Source organism: Triturus cristatus, chromosome 2_2, assembly GCF_964204655.1.
Source record: "Triturus cristatus chromosome 2_2, aTriCri1.1, whole genome shotgun sequence".
In the NCBI taxonomy this organism is placed as follows: domain Eukaryota; kingdom Metazoa; phylum Chordata; class Amphibia; order Caudata; family Salamandridae; genus Triturus; species Triturus cristatus.
In genome coordinates, this window is record NC_140582.1 from 843,884,278 (window position 1) to 843,898,337 (window position 14,060).

At 43.4% G+C, this 14,060-nt stretch overlaps 1 long non-coding RNA gene across 4 annotated transcripts; it reads right to left on the reverse strand.

The window, feature by feature from the left end:
- Window positions 1–3,959: 3,959 nt before the first annotated feature.
- On the reverse strand, window positions 3,960–13,860 carry LOC146862862 (uncharacterized). Of its 4 annotated transcripts, XR_014978514.1 has the most exons (4): window positions 13,495–13,563; window positions 13,165–13,234; window positions 11,946–12,066; window positions 3,960–5,493 (listed from the first exon to the last, which is right to left on the reverse strand). It is a non-coding gene; the product is annotated as an uncharacterized LOC146862862 (long non-coding RNA). The 4 variants fall into 4 exon arrangements; XR_014978513.1 differs by lacking the exons at window positions 13,165–13,234; window positions 13,495–13,563 and adding an exon at window positions 13,723–13,860; XR_014978515.1 differs by lacking the exons at window positions 13,165–13,234; window positions 13,495–13,563 and adding an exon at window positions 13,732–13,847.
- Window positions 13,861–14,060: the final 200 nt, after the last annotated feature.

Sequence of the window (14,060 nt, forward strand, 5' to 3'; positions counted from 1 at the left end):
AACTAGAATTAGTAATACTTACATGCATAAAGATAGGTCAATTAATGATTTTTCTAGCAATGTTTTTTCGAAATTGTTGTATGAATATGTGAAGACAATGGAAGTGAGGGGAGGGATTGCTACGTTTGTATGCAATTACCTGCATCCGTTTCAGAGGGTGTTACTTATCACCATTTACCAGCTACATATGGAATTTCTTGTAGTGTGTTAAATAGTGTTTTTTATTTGCTAGAGAAAATAGATTATGAGATGTCTAACAAAGATAGTATTTTTGGGCAATTGCCTATGAACAAAAAGCTGAATCCAGCTAAAGAAGCTAACATTTTTGGTGAGATTTTTATTGAGAAAGAAGAATTAACATTAGACTACATTTTTAAGAATAATTTAACTTGCAGTTTGAAAGAAGAGGAGAAAGCTTTCCTAAACATGGTGGAGGAAAGGAGAAAGAGCATGCATGAAAAGGCAGGGAAATATAAAGTGAGTGAGACAATTTGGGACATTGAGATGGGAAAAGAATTGAAAAATGGAGCTAGTCCAACTTTAGCTTTAGATGCACCACAGAAGGGTAAGCTATGCATTACAAGAAGGAAATCCCAATATGATACATACTTTGTTGGGACTAGTGAGTGTCATGATACATACTTCATTGCGACAGGATGGGGTTTTAGAGGAGGAGAGGATCAAGTTTTCCCAGGAGTGTATTATGTTTGTGGGAACAAGGCTTATTACAAGTTGCCTGACCATTGGTATGGCACGTGTTATATGGGCCTGGTCTTTCCAAAGATTTTTCATATAGATAGTAAATTATTATGTTCTACATTTTCTATTCTAACACGTTTTAAGAGAGAAACTTGGTCAGAAATAGTGGGTGACATTTTTGGAGCTTTAATTCCAGCAGTGGGAATTTCTTTGAATGCATATGGAATTCGGAAACTGTCAACAGTGGTGGATCGATTATCGACAAATACCGCTGGAGGGTTTGTTTTGGTGAATACGGAATTGATTGCCGTACGTGCCATGTCTATGCAAAGTCGACTTGCCCTTTATATTCTATTAGCTAAGGAGGGTGGGGTCTGTGGAATATTGAAAGTTCAACATTGTTGCACTTACATTCCAGACGAAAGCAAAGACTTGAAGGTCTATATCAAAAATATTACTGATTTGCATGAAGAATTAGTACCACTGGAAGCTGAGAGTATTTGGACTAAAATAGCTAATAAAATAGTTGCTGTTAAGAGTTTTATTGCAAAAATAGGTAGTACTATTATAGGTAAGATATTGTTTCCTTTGACTTGTATAATTGTTGCTTTATTGATACTAAGATTGGTGTGTTTGTGTTGTAAAAACAGGGGAGTGAAAAAGAAATTAATTAAAAGAAATATTGAAAGGAGAAATAAAAGAAAAAGAGATCCACAAGAAATAGAATTAGAAGAATTGAGGGAGAGTGTTTATTTGGAGACAAAGAGGGATGATGAAAGGGAGTCTGGTGTCTAGTGTTGTGAAAAAGACATTTCCAGTTTCTCCTAAAAATTGGGATTAAAATTTTACTAATTTTTTTTTTTTGGGTTGTTTATTTGGTGATAATATCACCAAAGGGGGGATTGCTGGAGCAGAGTTTTCTGTTGAAAATCTATTGGGTTTTTTAAGCTCTGGTTTGTCTATTGTCAAAAGAAATTAAAATTATTAATTCATAATTATTAATTATTTGTTTTGTGTAAATGTTCTGATTAACCAATACGAATTAACAATAGAAAACTACACGTGGGGATGCATTTGTGTTGTTTACTAATAATGTGCATGTTTTATTAATAAATGTTGCTGAGTGCTGTTTATTTTAAAGCACAAAAACGCTTTTTAAATGTTGTGTACTAATGCTTTTCTTGTGTTGCAAAGGCTAGATAATTACATACACATAAGGGTATTAGTGGGGTTAACACTGTTTAATAACTATGCTGTGGTAACGTTGTTTTTGTCTCTTTTAATTAAGATGGTACGTTTTGGCCTAGTGAAAAATGGCTACCATTTAAAGCCTACATTCGAGTGCTGAGATTTTGATGAGAAGGCCTTGCTGAACATGGTCGAGAGTCATCTGACCACAGTCTTCACCTGGTTAAAAGTTTTCCGTGAGGACAGCAGCTCTGGGAAGACATCCAAATGTCCTTGGAAGACAAAGGAGCCACAATGACATTGTGATCATCATGCTGGTTCCGAGGAAATATGAACATGAAAAAGAAACATTTTCAAGATTTAGTTCCGTCTTCCGTCTTTTTATTTTTGTGATTTTTCTGAGCGGAGATTTTCCAAATGTAGCGATGCTACATCCTTTCCTGCTCGCTTTGCTCAGCGGTTCAGTGGATATCTAAAACATTTTATGTTGCCTTCTTTTGTTAAATTTATTATAAAAATACTAGATTAGAGAGGGTCTGTGGTCGTTGCATTTTGGATTCCTGAGGCCACTTCTTTCCGAACTTGCGTTGGTGAGGATCGATGCTGTGAGGACGGTGACCTAAGAGACTTCTATCGAGAGACCTGTCCTGACCCATTTATGACATTTAGCTAGAATAGGTAACTATGAGAATAATGATTTTATTTTGATTGCCTTTCCATTTGAACTAATTTTAGATAAAGAATCATAATTTTAAATACAGTGTTGGTTATTATTTCTTGTCAATTATTGAGTACTCTATTTGATTATGGTTGATTATTATTGGTTAAATCATGACTCAAGACAGTGTCAATTAGGTCTTATCGACCATAGTGTGGATGTAGGGTGATTAGAAGGTTCTTTCCACAGGTTCAGTGCTGATAGAGTAATCTGAGTGTATGTTAGTGAAATGGGCCCAAGCGTATGATGAGTGTATGTGCGTGTATCTGTGAATTTACTTTAGCCGTGGAAGTAGGGAGAATTTGTACACCCTAATCTGCACCATGTTCTGAACCCTGCTCCACCATTTAGTTTTTTAAAGATAGCATATTTTCAATTAAGAGATCACCACTTTTGGTGTGGTCATAGGCAGATTTGCCTAATTTGATTTGGGCATTTTTTGTTTTAAGTGATAGTCCACAAAGTATCACCTCTAGAAGTGGCTAATGGTGCACATGATTTTTTTTTTCCCGTACTGATCATTTGTGTGGATTGTTTTGCCAGACCATTCAGGGGATTGTCCCAGTTTGGGCTGATCTATACTGTGTCCTGATCATGGTCTTGTGGACCTCTTAGCCATAAGAGACAGAAACCACGATGGTTCATCCTCTTTACTAGTATTATTTTATCAGTCCTCATGATTTTTTGAGTGAAGAAGAAACTGAACTCCTGATTTATAAACATGTGGCTAGGTGGATTTATAGCTACCCAGTGATCTTCTGTTTAGAATCATTCTGAAATTATTGATTTGATCAGGTGGGGTGTGGCAGTGTTGCCTCAATTGTTTTGAAATTGTATTGTCGTCCCTTAAGATTGTTTTTGTATGATCTCATTTACTTCTTGCAGTTTTATATAGAACAGTCTTGTTAGACCAGTACGCCTGAAGTCAAATGTTGGTTATAATTTGACTAGGTTGTTATTGAGAGACCAATTAATTGAAAAGTATACTTACATCATTTCTCCAGGAACATTTGGTCTGTTAACATGGAAAACTATTCCCACCACAAGCCTGCAGACCCAACATAGTACTCTCACATCAACAAACTGCCATTCAAGGGACCTTCAATTTCATACCTCACAGGACTCCAACACTCATCGCACCACTAATCACCCAGACATCAGCCAACTTACAAAGACCAACAGTCACCAGTACACACACTGTCAGCCACCTGCCACCACACACACAATACATGCTGCCAGGCAACCACCACACAGACATCACCATCAAGTTCTAGACCACCTTCAATTCATATAACTCTCCCGAAATGAACAGGATTACACACACAAATCACAAAGAAAAAAAAAAACATCCAGGTAAAGACAAGACATTCTGTTCATTTTATTTTTCAAATTCAAAATAACCCACATATTCGAAGATGAAAGCCCAACTAGGTCTGCATGCATAAACAGGTGTTACTATCCATGTCAAGCAATTGGCTAACTGGTATCAAAACATAAAAAAGATGGAAATGCAGACCATAGTGTCAGTTGCCTTTTACTCACACAGTTGCTCCCAATACTTCACTTGCATTTGGTACAGTTTAAAGCATGTGGGCAGAAAGACCAGGATTAGAACACGTGGGGCGGTACATATAGCTCTCCTTTCATACTTTTTGGACAAAGGCTCAACAAGGAAAGTCTTTTTTGGGGGTTGGAGGAACGTATTCAGGAAAGTGGCAATCTTTCAATTTAAGCAAATCTTCAAACATGGATTCTTGTAACACTTGCTGCTCTACTGCAAAAATTTTACAAAAATCATCTTGTTATCAGGAGAACTTTCTTTGAAAACAATGCAAGTATTGAAGGATGACAAATGGAACAGAGGCACAGCCCACTTCTTTTACCAAATATACGACTTTCCACCAGCATTGTAAGGCACCAACCTTCGATCTGTTCCATCTACACTTCCCATGTGCTCGTTGTAGTTTAGAATGCACAATTGTTTGTGCACTTCTGCTACCTGATCCCCATATGCTCATGGGGTAAGTGCTTTTATTGCAAACAGTTGTGAGCATGTGAACGGCTCTCCAGCCTGGGGAATTTCAAAGCAAGTAGTTCATTGCTACTCAAGGTACTTCTCTCCCTTCTTTGAAGATGCTTACACAAACGTCCTTTAGGATAACCTTTACAGTAAGAACAGACAATGGCCATTTTGAACAAGTCTTTAAATATTCACAATCCTGTATAGAAATTGCCAATGTGTAAGTGGCATCCTTTGCAAAAAGAATGTTCTGATAATTTTCCATGCATTTCTTTCACTGACTTCAAAAGTGTAATGTCAACCAGGAGAGGTCCATTGAAGAATCCCAACCAGTATACACCCTGAAAATGTGTGTACATTTTGTGGAACTTTCAGAGAACGCAAACAGCTTAATACCAGAATGTGCTTTCTTTTCTGGATATGCAGTGTCTGAAAACCAAACGGCATTTGATCAGGACCAGAGACTCATCCAGATATATAGCTTGACCTGGAACACAGATCTGAGAAACAACCTATTAAATAGTAAAGGACAGTCCAAATCGTGAAGAGTTGGTCACAATCAGGGTGATCTCATGGCAATTCTTTAGCATGGTCCACAAAATGCAGCATCCGCTTCAGAAGCAAATACCGATCTCTGGTTCCTGGAAAATAGCAGTAGTCAAGGGTCTAAAATAACAGGTATAGCAGCACTTAAGGTAAGCAATATAAATGGTGAGTTTTGCAGAATCAAAGTAGTCCATTAACTTGTGGTTCTTTCTGGATTTTTTAATTGGGATCCACCAGCGAGTTGGTCAACCATGGCTAGAAGGCATATGAGACAACACATCCAGCAGCCGACACCCGTCTCATCCTATAAGCTTTTTCAAGGCTGCAATATCAAAAAAGTTAGTTGTGATGCATATAAAAGATTCAAGCTCAATTGCTTAGAATATTTAGCCATAGTTTAATGGTGACCACATTGGAATCAATTAGGTGATAGATAAGGGTACACCTAGAAGAGTGGGTGCGACACAAATCATGGCATGCATTCTATTAACAACCAAATATCACCAGTTGTGTGTGTATGTACCTCTTCAACCTTGGATAACAATGTATGATCCATGGGTGAGACTAGGTAACGGATAGGCAGTCTGCACACGATACAGCATGCATATCCTACTTCAAGATATAGTGTGTAGAATTTTTACCAGATTTGTGCTGTGACTTTGGTGAAGTGAAAGTGAACAGGCAGCATGGTGTTTGATCAGAAGACAGCCAGTTGTGAGAATCACGCACATGCCTAATCATACATGCTATTGCAAACCTTTAGCAACCCAGACCCTCCAGATGCTGGGATATGCGGAGGCAAAGCTTTAGGGGACCGCAGTGTGTGCGGCAGGCACACAAGCCTGGTGCCCAGTTAGACTTGCGACCTCTGCTCGGTGTCGTGGGGTGCTGGTGAGAGCAGGGTCCCCCACCCCCAAACAGGGCTCCACCTAGATTCTCTCAGCCAACAGGCCTGGAGGAGGTGTCACCCCGGCTGCTCTGGAGCAGCGACATGGGCCCCATGGGTACCAGCAGCTGTGCAGGAAACAACGGTGTGGTCCTGAAGCTCCATACACATGATGGGGCCCACAGATATATGGGACTTCCTGAGGTGATATAGCTGGGGCCCATCGGATCGGAGATACATTCCAGTACACCGAGCCCCCGGCAAGCTTTAGGACCACAGAGGTGGTGTGGGGCCCCAACTGGTACGGAGGAGGAGGAGCCAAGCACCCAATGAAGATTCGCTAAGACGAGGGAAGCAACCTGGACCCAAGAACGTAGGGGTGCTCAGCCTGTGCTTTGGGACCCAGCAGCCACTGGCTGGGGCTGCTCATACCTTGATTGGGGGCAGGCGGGCTGGAGTGCACACACCTTGGAAACAAAGGGACTTCCCGGGGCTGATACAGACACTTTCAGACTGCACCGCAATCACTCAACATAAGGTAAACAGTAGTGAGGGCCCACAGCTTTATACACGTGGCACCGCCTTCCACCATACGGGACCACCTAAGGTGCCATCGCTGGGACCTATATGGCCCTCGTGTACAAACCGGGCCTGCGGCAAATCTTGGCACCGCACAGGTGGTGTGGGGCCTTGCCAGAAGCCGAAAAAAGGGTGGATTGATCACAGAAGATTCGCTGTGGCAGGGGAAGCCATCTGGACAGCTGGGGGGGTGGGAGTGCTAGGCAGTGGTGGGAAGGAAGGGGACAATCAGCCCTTACCCGTGAGATGGGGCCTGGCACCTTCCAGCTCTGGCTGCTGGTGCCACATGTGCCTCAACTGGGGTGGGGTAGAAGGGCTGGAGTCTGCATTCCTTGGACATTGAAGGGCCCCCCAGGGCCAGAACAGGCCTACCCGCAGACTGCCTCTAGCCCAGAATGCATCATGGGCTGCAACAAACCCCCAGCAACCCCAATGCAATCCAAAATTGACAAGTTTACAGCCCCCACCGGCAGTCACAAAGAAAGCCAAGGAGGGTACACCCAGACTTTTCAGGATCTAGGAGGAAGACACCCCAGTGTCATCCTTCGGGTGATTCAAGAGTCCTGCACAGTACTCCGATCTAAAATAGATGCGAGTCGCTGTGGTCCTTCTATGCCGGATCTCCACACCACTGCATGGATTTCTGAAGCAGATGGGCACATCTACGATTAGAGGACGTGGTGCAGGAGCTAAAAGCTGAAATATCCCAACTGACTTTGACCTCCAAGACCCTCACAGCCAGGGTTGAGGACGCTGAAAATAGGAGCTGAAAATACAACATACGCTTTGTCGATTTCCCTGAAAAGGGGGGGGGGGGCAGGTATGGTCAAGGGGTCCACTCCTGTAGCTTTTTTAGAGCAATGAATTACATCTTTGATCGACCCTACTTGACTTTCAATATGTTTCATCATTCAACTGGCTCATAGATCCCTGGCCCAAAAGTCCACCCTTTGGGGGGCCCACCTTGACCTATGATTGCAAGATCCTGGACTATCAGGACAGGGATATGATTTTGCAGGAGGCAAGGATCAAAGGCCGACTTATGTACCAGGTCGGAAGGGTGAAGGCATTTCTAGACAAATTCAGGCCCAACGCAAATCATACAACCAGATCAAACAGACTCAGAGCTGTGGCACTACAATACAAGCTCCTTTTCCCGGCATGCTTGTGGGTTGTCTTGGAGGGTAAAACCCATATTTTTGATACCCCAGATGAGTCCTGGACTTGGATGATGGAACAACAGCCCTTGCGGCCAAGCCCGTCACCTCATCGGAGAGCTGTCCCTGCTGGGTAACTCAGGAGGATCTGGTTTCCAAGCTCAGTGGGACCAGGTGCAGGAAGCCCTTCTGCAAGGGTCACCACAAAGGACAGAATGTCTCAGCCACATCACACACACAGACTACGTAAGACCACTGAACCTACCTGTGACAGGGCGGGTGCTGCTGGGAGGGCCCCTCTCCAGGTGGCGGCTAACAATACCAGAGTCTATGGTGTAGGACAAGATCGAGGCCTTCATTTTCTCACTTCTCATTGTATTAAGGCACGCCAGCACTATATTAACCTTTACTGGACACAGAGGCCAGGAGACTCAGGGTGCAAACTTCAGGCTCAGTTTCCTCCTCCACCCACCTTGAGGTGGAAAACAGTTCTTGGGTGGCAGATGCTTCTATTGTGGGGTGAGGGAGTGGTTTTGGTTAATGGATTTTGTGGTTTGGGTTACTGTTATTTTTGGCAGGCACTGCACTTGGTGAACACACATCACAACTTAGTCTCTCCTGGGGCCCGCTACTACCCACACAGCGAGGCCTGCTTGTCATCCTGGAGACTACAGACAACCATTTATGTCTCCACTGGGCTTCACTTACGACATCATTACTCCCACCATGAAGGCCTTCACAGTCATGACGTAGAACGTTAACAGCCTGTTTGATAGTGTTGAAAGGGGCGCGGTCTACGATTCCACCACAGGCGTAGAACCCACGCAGTGATGCTGCAAGAAACATCTTTTGGGTAAAAATTGCCCCTTCCACGCTTGATACAGGTTCTCCAGACTTTACCATGTGGGCTACGGCCGTGGCTCTAGAAGTGTAGGGATCCTCCTCTATAACTTTGCCGATGACAGTGTCCCACATTTCATGCGATACCCCAAGGTGATTTGTGCTGGTGCAGAGCTCTGTAGGTGGTACTCACTATAATCTTCTTAGCCTATATATTCCCCCCCACAACTTGCCCATTGTCACCTCTAAGGAACTCTGTGCTCTCCCTCCAACCGGCAAGCTAATCATTGAGTGTTACTTTAATGAAATCATGAGTCCCATACATTCCTTTTAGGGCCCCAGAACAACCCCCAGAAAGGGAGGAGCCTTGCCTGCTGGGCAGCGGGCACACTAATACACCCATGCATCAGCTGCCAATGGATCCCTCTACCGCATAGACCTCTTTGCGGCCGGCAAATGACCTACTGTACACGTATGGTTCCTGTATCCTTGACTGCGAACTCTGGGCTCATGCACTGGTTTCCCTGCAGATGGGGTGACTCAGAGGGTGGGAGAATGGTGAATGTCGAGACTTAATGCCTGGTTCCTAAATCGATCAGTAGTTAGTCCAAACCCTGGAAGCAGACCTAGAAATATTTCTGAACAAGGTTTGGTAGAATCCCCAGGAATGCTATGAGAGGGCTGCAAGGCCACTATGATCGAAAACCATCGCACCAGACACAGGGGCTTAGCCACAGAGATCCAATTGTGCTATACAGGATTGTATGCCTCGAACCTGAAACTTGAGTCCCAGGACGGAAGGGGCTAGCTGGAACTGCTAGTCCGTCACCCGAGGGCTGGTCTGCGTCAGCTTTGCCTGGACGAAGCCTACAGAAGCTGGTAGGCTTGTGCCAGTGGGGTATATCAATGGGGTTGGGCAACTTCTGCATTGGCTAGCCACGAGGCAAGAGAAAGAGAGGCAAGTATCCAGTATCATAGGTTCAGATGGTCTATGGGGCCAGAGGTAAGCGCTGCGTTTGTGAATTACTATAGATCCCTCTCTGCCACAAGATCGCTTCCCCCATGCGTGAAGGCAAATCCACTTATTGCAGAAATCCACCTACTGTGCCCCAGTCTAGAGAGGCCCTTGACCGACCCATGATAGTGGAGGGAATTGGCAATGCCCTCACAGACCTCAATCCAGGCAAAACATCTGGCACTGATGGGTTCCCTATGGAATACTACAAGTTACGTACACTTCTTTTGCCCCCTCTTAGATATTCTCCTTGAGCCGATTGAGCGGGGCTATCTCCCGGCAGACATCAACTTAGCTACTATCGGGGTCCTGTTGAAGCAGGGTATGTCCCAGATCAGTGTGCCTAGTACCGGCCCATCTCGCTTATCAGTGCAAAGCTGCTGACGCTGCACCTGACCAAAGAAATGGGCCGCATGTTCCTCCCAGACCATGTGAATTTATCTACTGCCGCAGCACTAGACATTGTCATCAGTAGGGTCCACCTTGCCCCGACCAGATTCCAGTACCTACACTGTGCTACGGCATGGATGCTCCTGGATTGCGAGAAAGCATTCGATTCCCTGGACCTTTCTCAAGGAGGTGCTGACCAAAATGAGGCTGTGGCCCAAGTTTCAAGCCTATGTCGGTGCCCTGTTTGCTGAGCTACAGGTTAACAACACTCTCTCCCAAATTTCCTCTCTGCAGAGGCGCCAGACAGGGATGCCACCAGTCACCCTTTTTTTTTGTCCTTACTGTAGAACCAGAGGTCTCATTGATACAATGCCACGGACAGGTTTAGGAGTTTGACTGAGGGGGTGGCACTGGAGAACAGAATAGCCCTCTATGCTGATGAGGTCTTTCTGTTAATGGCACATGTGGCGGATATGGGACTCAACCTTCTTTCTATATTTTACGCCTTTGGAGACACATCAGGGGTCATAGTAAACTGGCCCAAGTCCCTGCAGATCCTTCTGAAGGGTACAGAGCTGAGGGATTTAAAGGACATGGGAACCAGACCTTGCCTGGAGCCTCAACCTTAGCCCCCCTACACAGGCCATCCAAGCAGACCTCGACAGATGGACCAAACTTCTGCCCAATGTGCTTGGGAGAGTGGCTTGTATAAAATGATGGTCCTCCCACACCTCCTTTATGTCCTTCAGAATTTCTCTTTCCCCAGCCAGTGGTTTGCTGCAATGACTTACAGATCACAGAAATTCTGTTGGGACAATAAACCGCCCAGGATCTCCTTCAACAAATGTATCCATTCTACATATAAAGGTGACATGACAATGGCCAACATCTGCCTCTACTATTGGATACCAAGCGGCACTGGAGAGATCAGGCTCACTGGCTAAAAAAGGTCTCTCTCAGATCTACAAATCCTCGGTCAATAACTCCCCCTGCACACTGTCACCCTTGCAAGAGCATTGGGAGGGGTTGCTGGGCCCGATCGAGTTGAGGGAAGTATGTATGGCATCATGTTCCCTGACCATTTTGGCCTGGTTACGCTTCATCCAGTTGAAATTTCTCCATTGCATCTACTACACGTCCAAGCGCCTGTAAAAAGGTCAAAGGCTCCCTGACCCTGCCTGCACTAGATGTGGGAAGGATTCGGGAGACTTCTACCACATGGTCTGGAATTGGACCATTATCCACAAATACTGGGTGTAGGGCCAGAACCTCAAGGCATCCCCAAAGGTAGTTTTGGTGGGCATGGTAGATGACCTGGGGGGCCCTAAAGGAGACGCACGTTAGTGGGGCTGGGTACAGTACTAGCGAAAAGGGACATGGTCAGATGCTGCAAGTCACCAATTGCCCCAATGTTGAAGGAGGGGCGGGGCGGGCATGGACCACTCCACAAAGTTGGAGGAGCCACTATACAGGGCCTAAAGATACCCCAAGAAACACAAGAAGATACAAGGGAAATGGTGGCTGTAATATGGATTAAAAAACACTGGGTCTATGGGGGCAGGTGTATTCTCCATGAATTTATAGGTGTTCCCTTGTGAATGGCATTCTTTGTGCTTCGTGGTGCATCAAATAAAACCAATCAAGTGTTGCCAGAATCTTACACTTGGTCCTCTACCCCAGGTGCCGAGTCAGTCTCGGCGTCATGTTCGGAGGCAGATTCAAAAGGAAAACCAAAAACCTGCTGAGTGGACAGTCCTAAAACTAAAAAAAACAAACACACAAGCCACAATAAAAACCTGACAACAGACAAAACAGCATCAAAATAGAACTTAAAACCACTGGTGGCTGTGCAAAAGACTGAATGAGACAGTTGAAATATAAAAATCTGAAAATAAACTAATACATACCACACAATGAACTTTCTACTGCAAAAAGATACTTAGATAGCTCTCACTTGCAACGAACAGCTAGACAGAGGATTAACTGCACCTACTATGCACAGACACAGCAACCACCAAAGATTTCGCACTGTAAAAGAACAAAAGAAAAATTACACAAGACAATATAATTTAGGTCTTGCAAAATACAGACATGAATTTGAAACAAAACATAAGCCAAGTATGCGGAAAGTATTACCACAATTTACAACAAAAAAAAACTAAAAAAAAAAAAAAAAAACACACAATCAAGCAGGGTAATGATACTCATTTTAAATAAACATTACAAAAATGTTTCCCTACCAAACTCATGCAACTATTATCTGCAAATCTACCAATATTGAAATTGCAAGCAGAATTTATGACAATGGAACACAGAATTTTTGCACTGCAATAAAACAAGAAAAACCATTACGTTCACAAATGATTAGAGCAAATAAGACAGTTGACATTATAAAACAGTCCCATGTAACTAAATATTTCACAGAGCAAGAAAAAAAAACAAAAAAAGAAAAAATGCAAAAACACAATACAAATTACTAAACACACAATATGAATAGTATAAGCACGCTGAACACCATGACATGACCCCTTTCACCCCACAGCCACGTATGAGAAGGCAAACTCAAAATAGCAGCCACTTACATCTTTCAACAAGGAAACATTGAAGGACAGTGCATTCACTTGGTAAACAAAACGCACAAAGTGCCAAAAAAACACCAAACATTCACCACACAGCAGTGCCCAGAACAAAATAAATGAATTGTGAAGTTACCACCACAAATCTATGAAAGAGAAGCATGGGTAAAAATAAAAACCCCATCAAACATGAAAGAGGAGATACACACAATGAATTTGTAGATTCATGCCTACCCCAATACAAACACTGAAAGCCTTTTAGTAAGCTGTCAAAAACGTGTTTCAAAATAAACTCCAAAGGTTTCTCCACATGTTTACAGGTAAACAAACAGGTGCAGGCAAGCAAAATACAAAGGCCTGTTTCACCACATTACCCAACTCCACTAAGAAAGCAGTGGGTGGGGGAAACAAGCTGACAAAATATCAACACCATTGTAGCACAATTAAATAAAATCACAGCACATTGGATTGTACTAGCTCGTTATGAAGAAAAAGCATGTTTTCCACACAACTAATCAGAGAGAGAAAAAAAAAAAAAGAGGAGAAATACCTCTCACAACTGAAAGCCAGTTGAAAATGAATCAGGAGGCTGCAAGTTAACAAACACTTCCTCCCAAATTCTGAAAAATAAGAAAGCATCTCTGATTGGCTTAACTCGGGTTACACATTTCCTGCCTCCTGCCTTTTTCCCTGGTCAAAGGTGTCCCACCTACTCCAAATAGTTCCTTTTTTCATTCTTGGAATTGTATTCCTGGGCTGCCAGTACAAAACGACTACATTTTAAAAACATGCAAACAATAAGATAAATTAAGGATTGAGAGATAGGCTACGGAAACACACTGCACATAACAATCCCTAGTGAATTGTTAACATTATTTACCCATTTGTGGTCATCTAGTGGAACACTGCAGCCTGGAAACCATCTCCCTAAATATTATCCGCTTAACTACGTTTCCCAACTCCTGAAAGACATCAGAGAAAAAAACAAACTCACAAAGCATTAACTCTACTGTGACACAATCCCAATAAAGTAAAGCTCGTAATACTAAACAAAGAAATCAAATTGCTCCATACAACTAATCAGAGAAAGAAGAGAGACAGAAAATACCTCTCACACCTGAAAGCCAGTTGAAAATGAACCGGTAGGCTGCAAGTATAACACACACTTCCTCCCACTTTTTGAAAAACAACAGTGTAGATCTGATTGGCTAAGCTCCAGCTACCAATTTCCTGTCTTCGACCTTTGTCCATGGCCAGAGGTGCCCCACCTACTCTACATTGTACCCTTTGCATTCTGGGAATTGCAGTCCAGGGTTCCCAGTAAAAACAACTACACTTTTCAAAAACATGCAAACAATTAAATACATCACGCTCGAAGAAACAAGCTACGAAAACACACTGTATATCACAATCCCAAGTCAATTACTAACATTAGTCCCCCCTTTC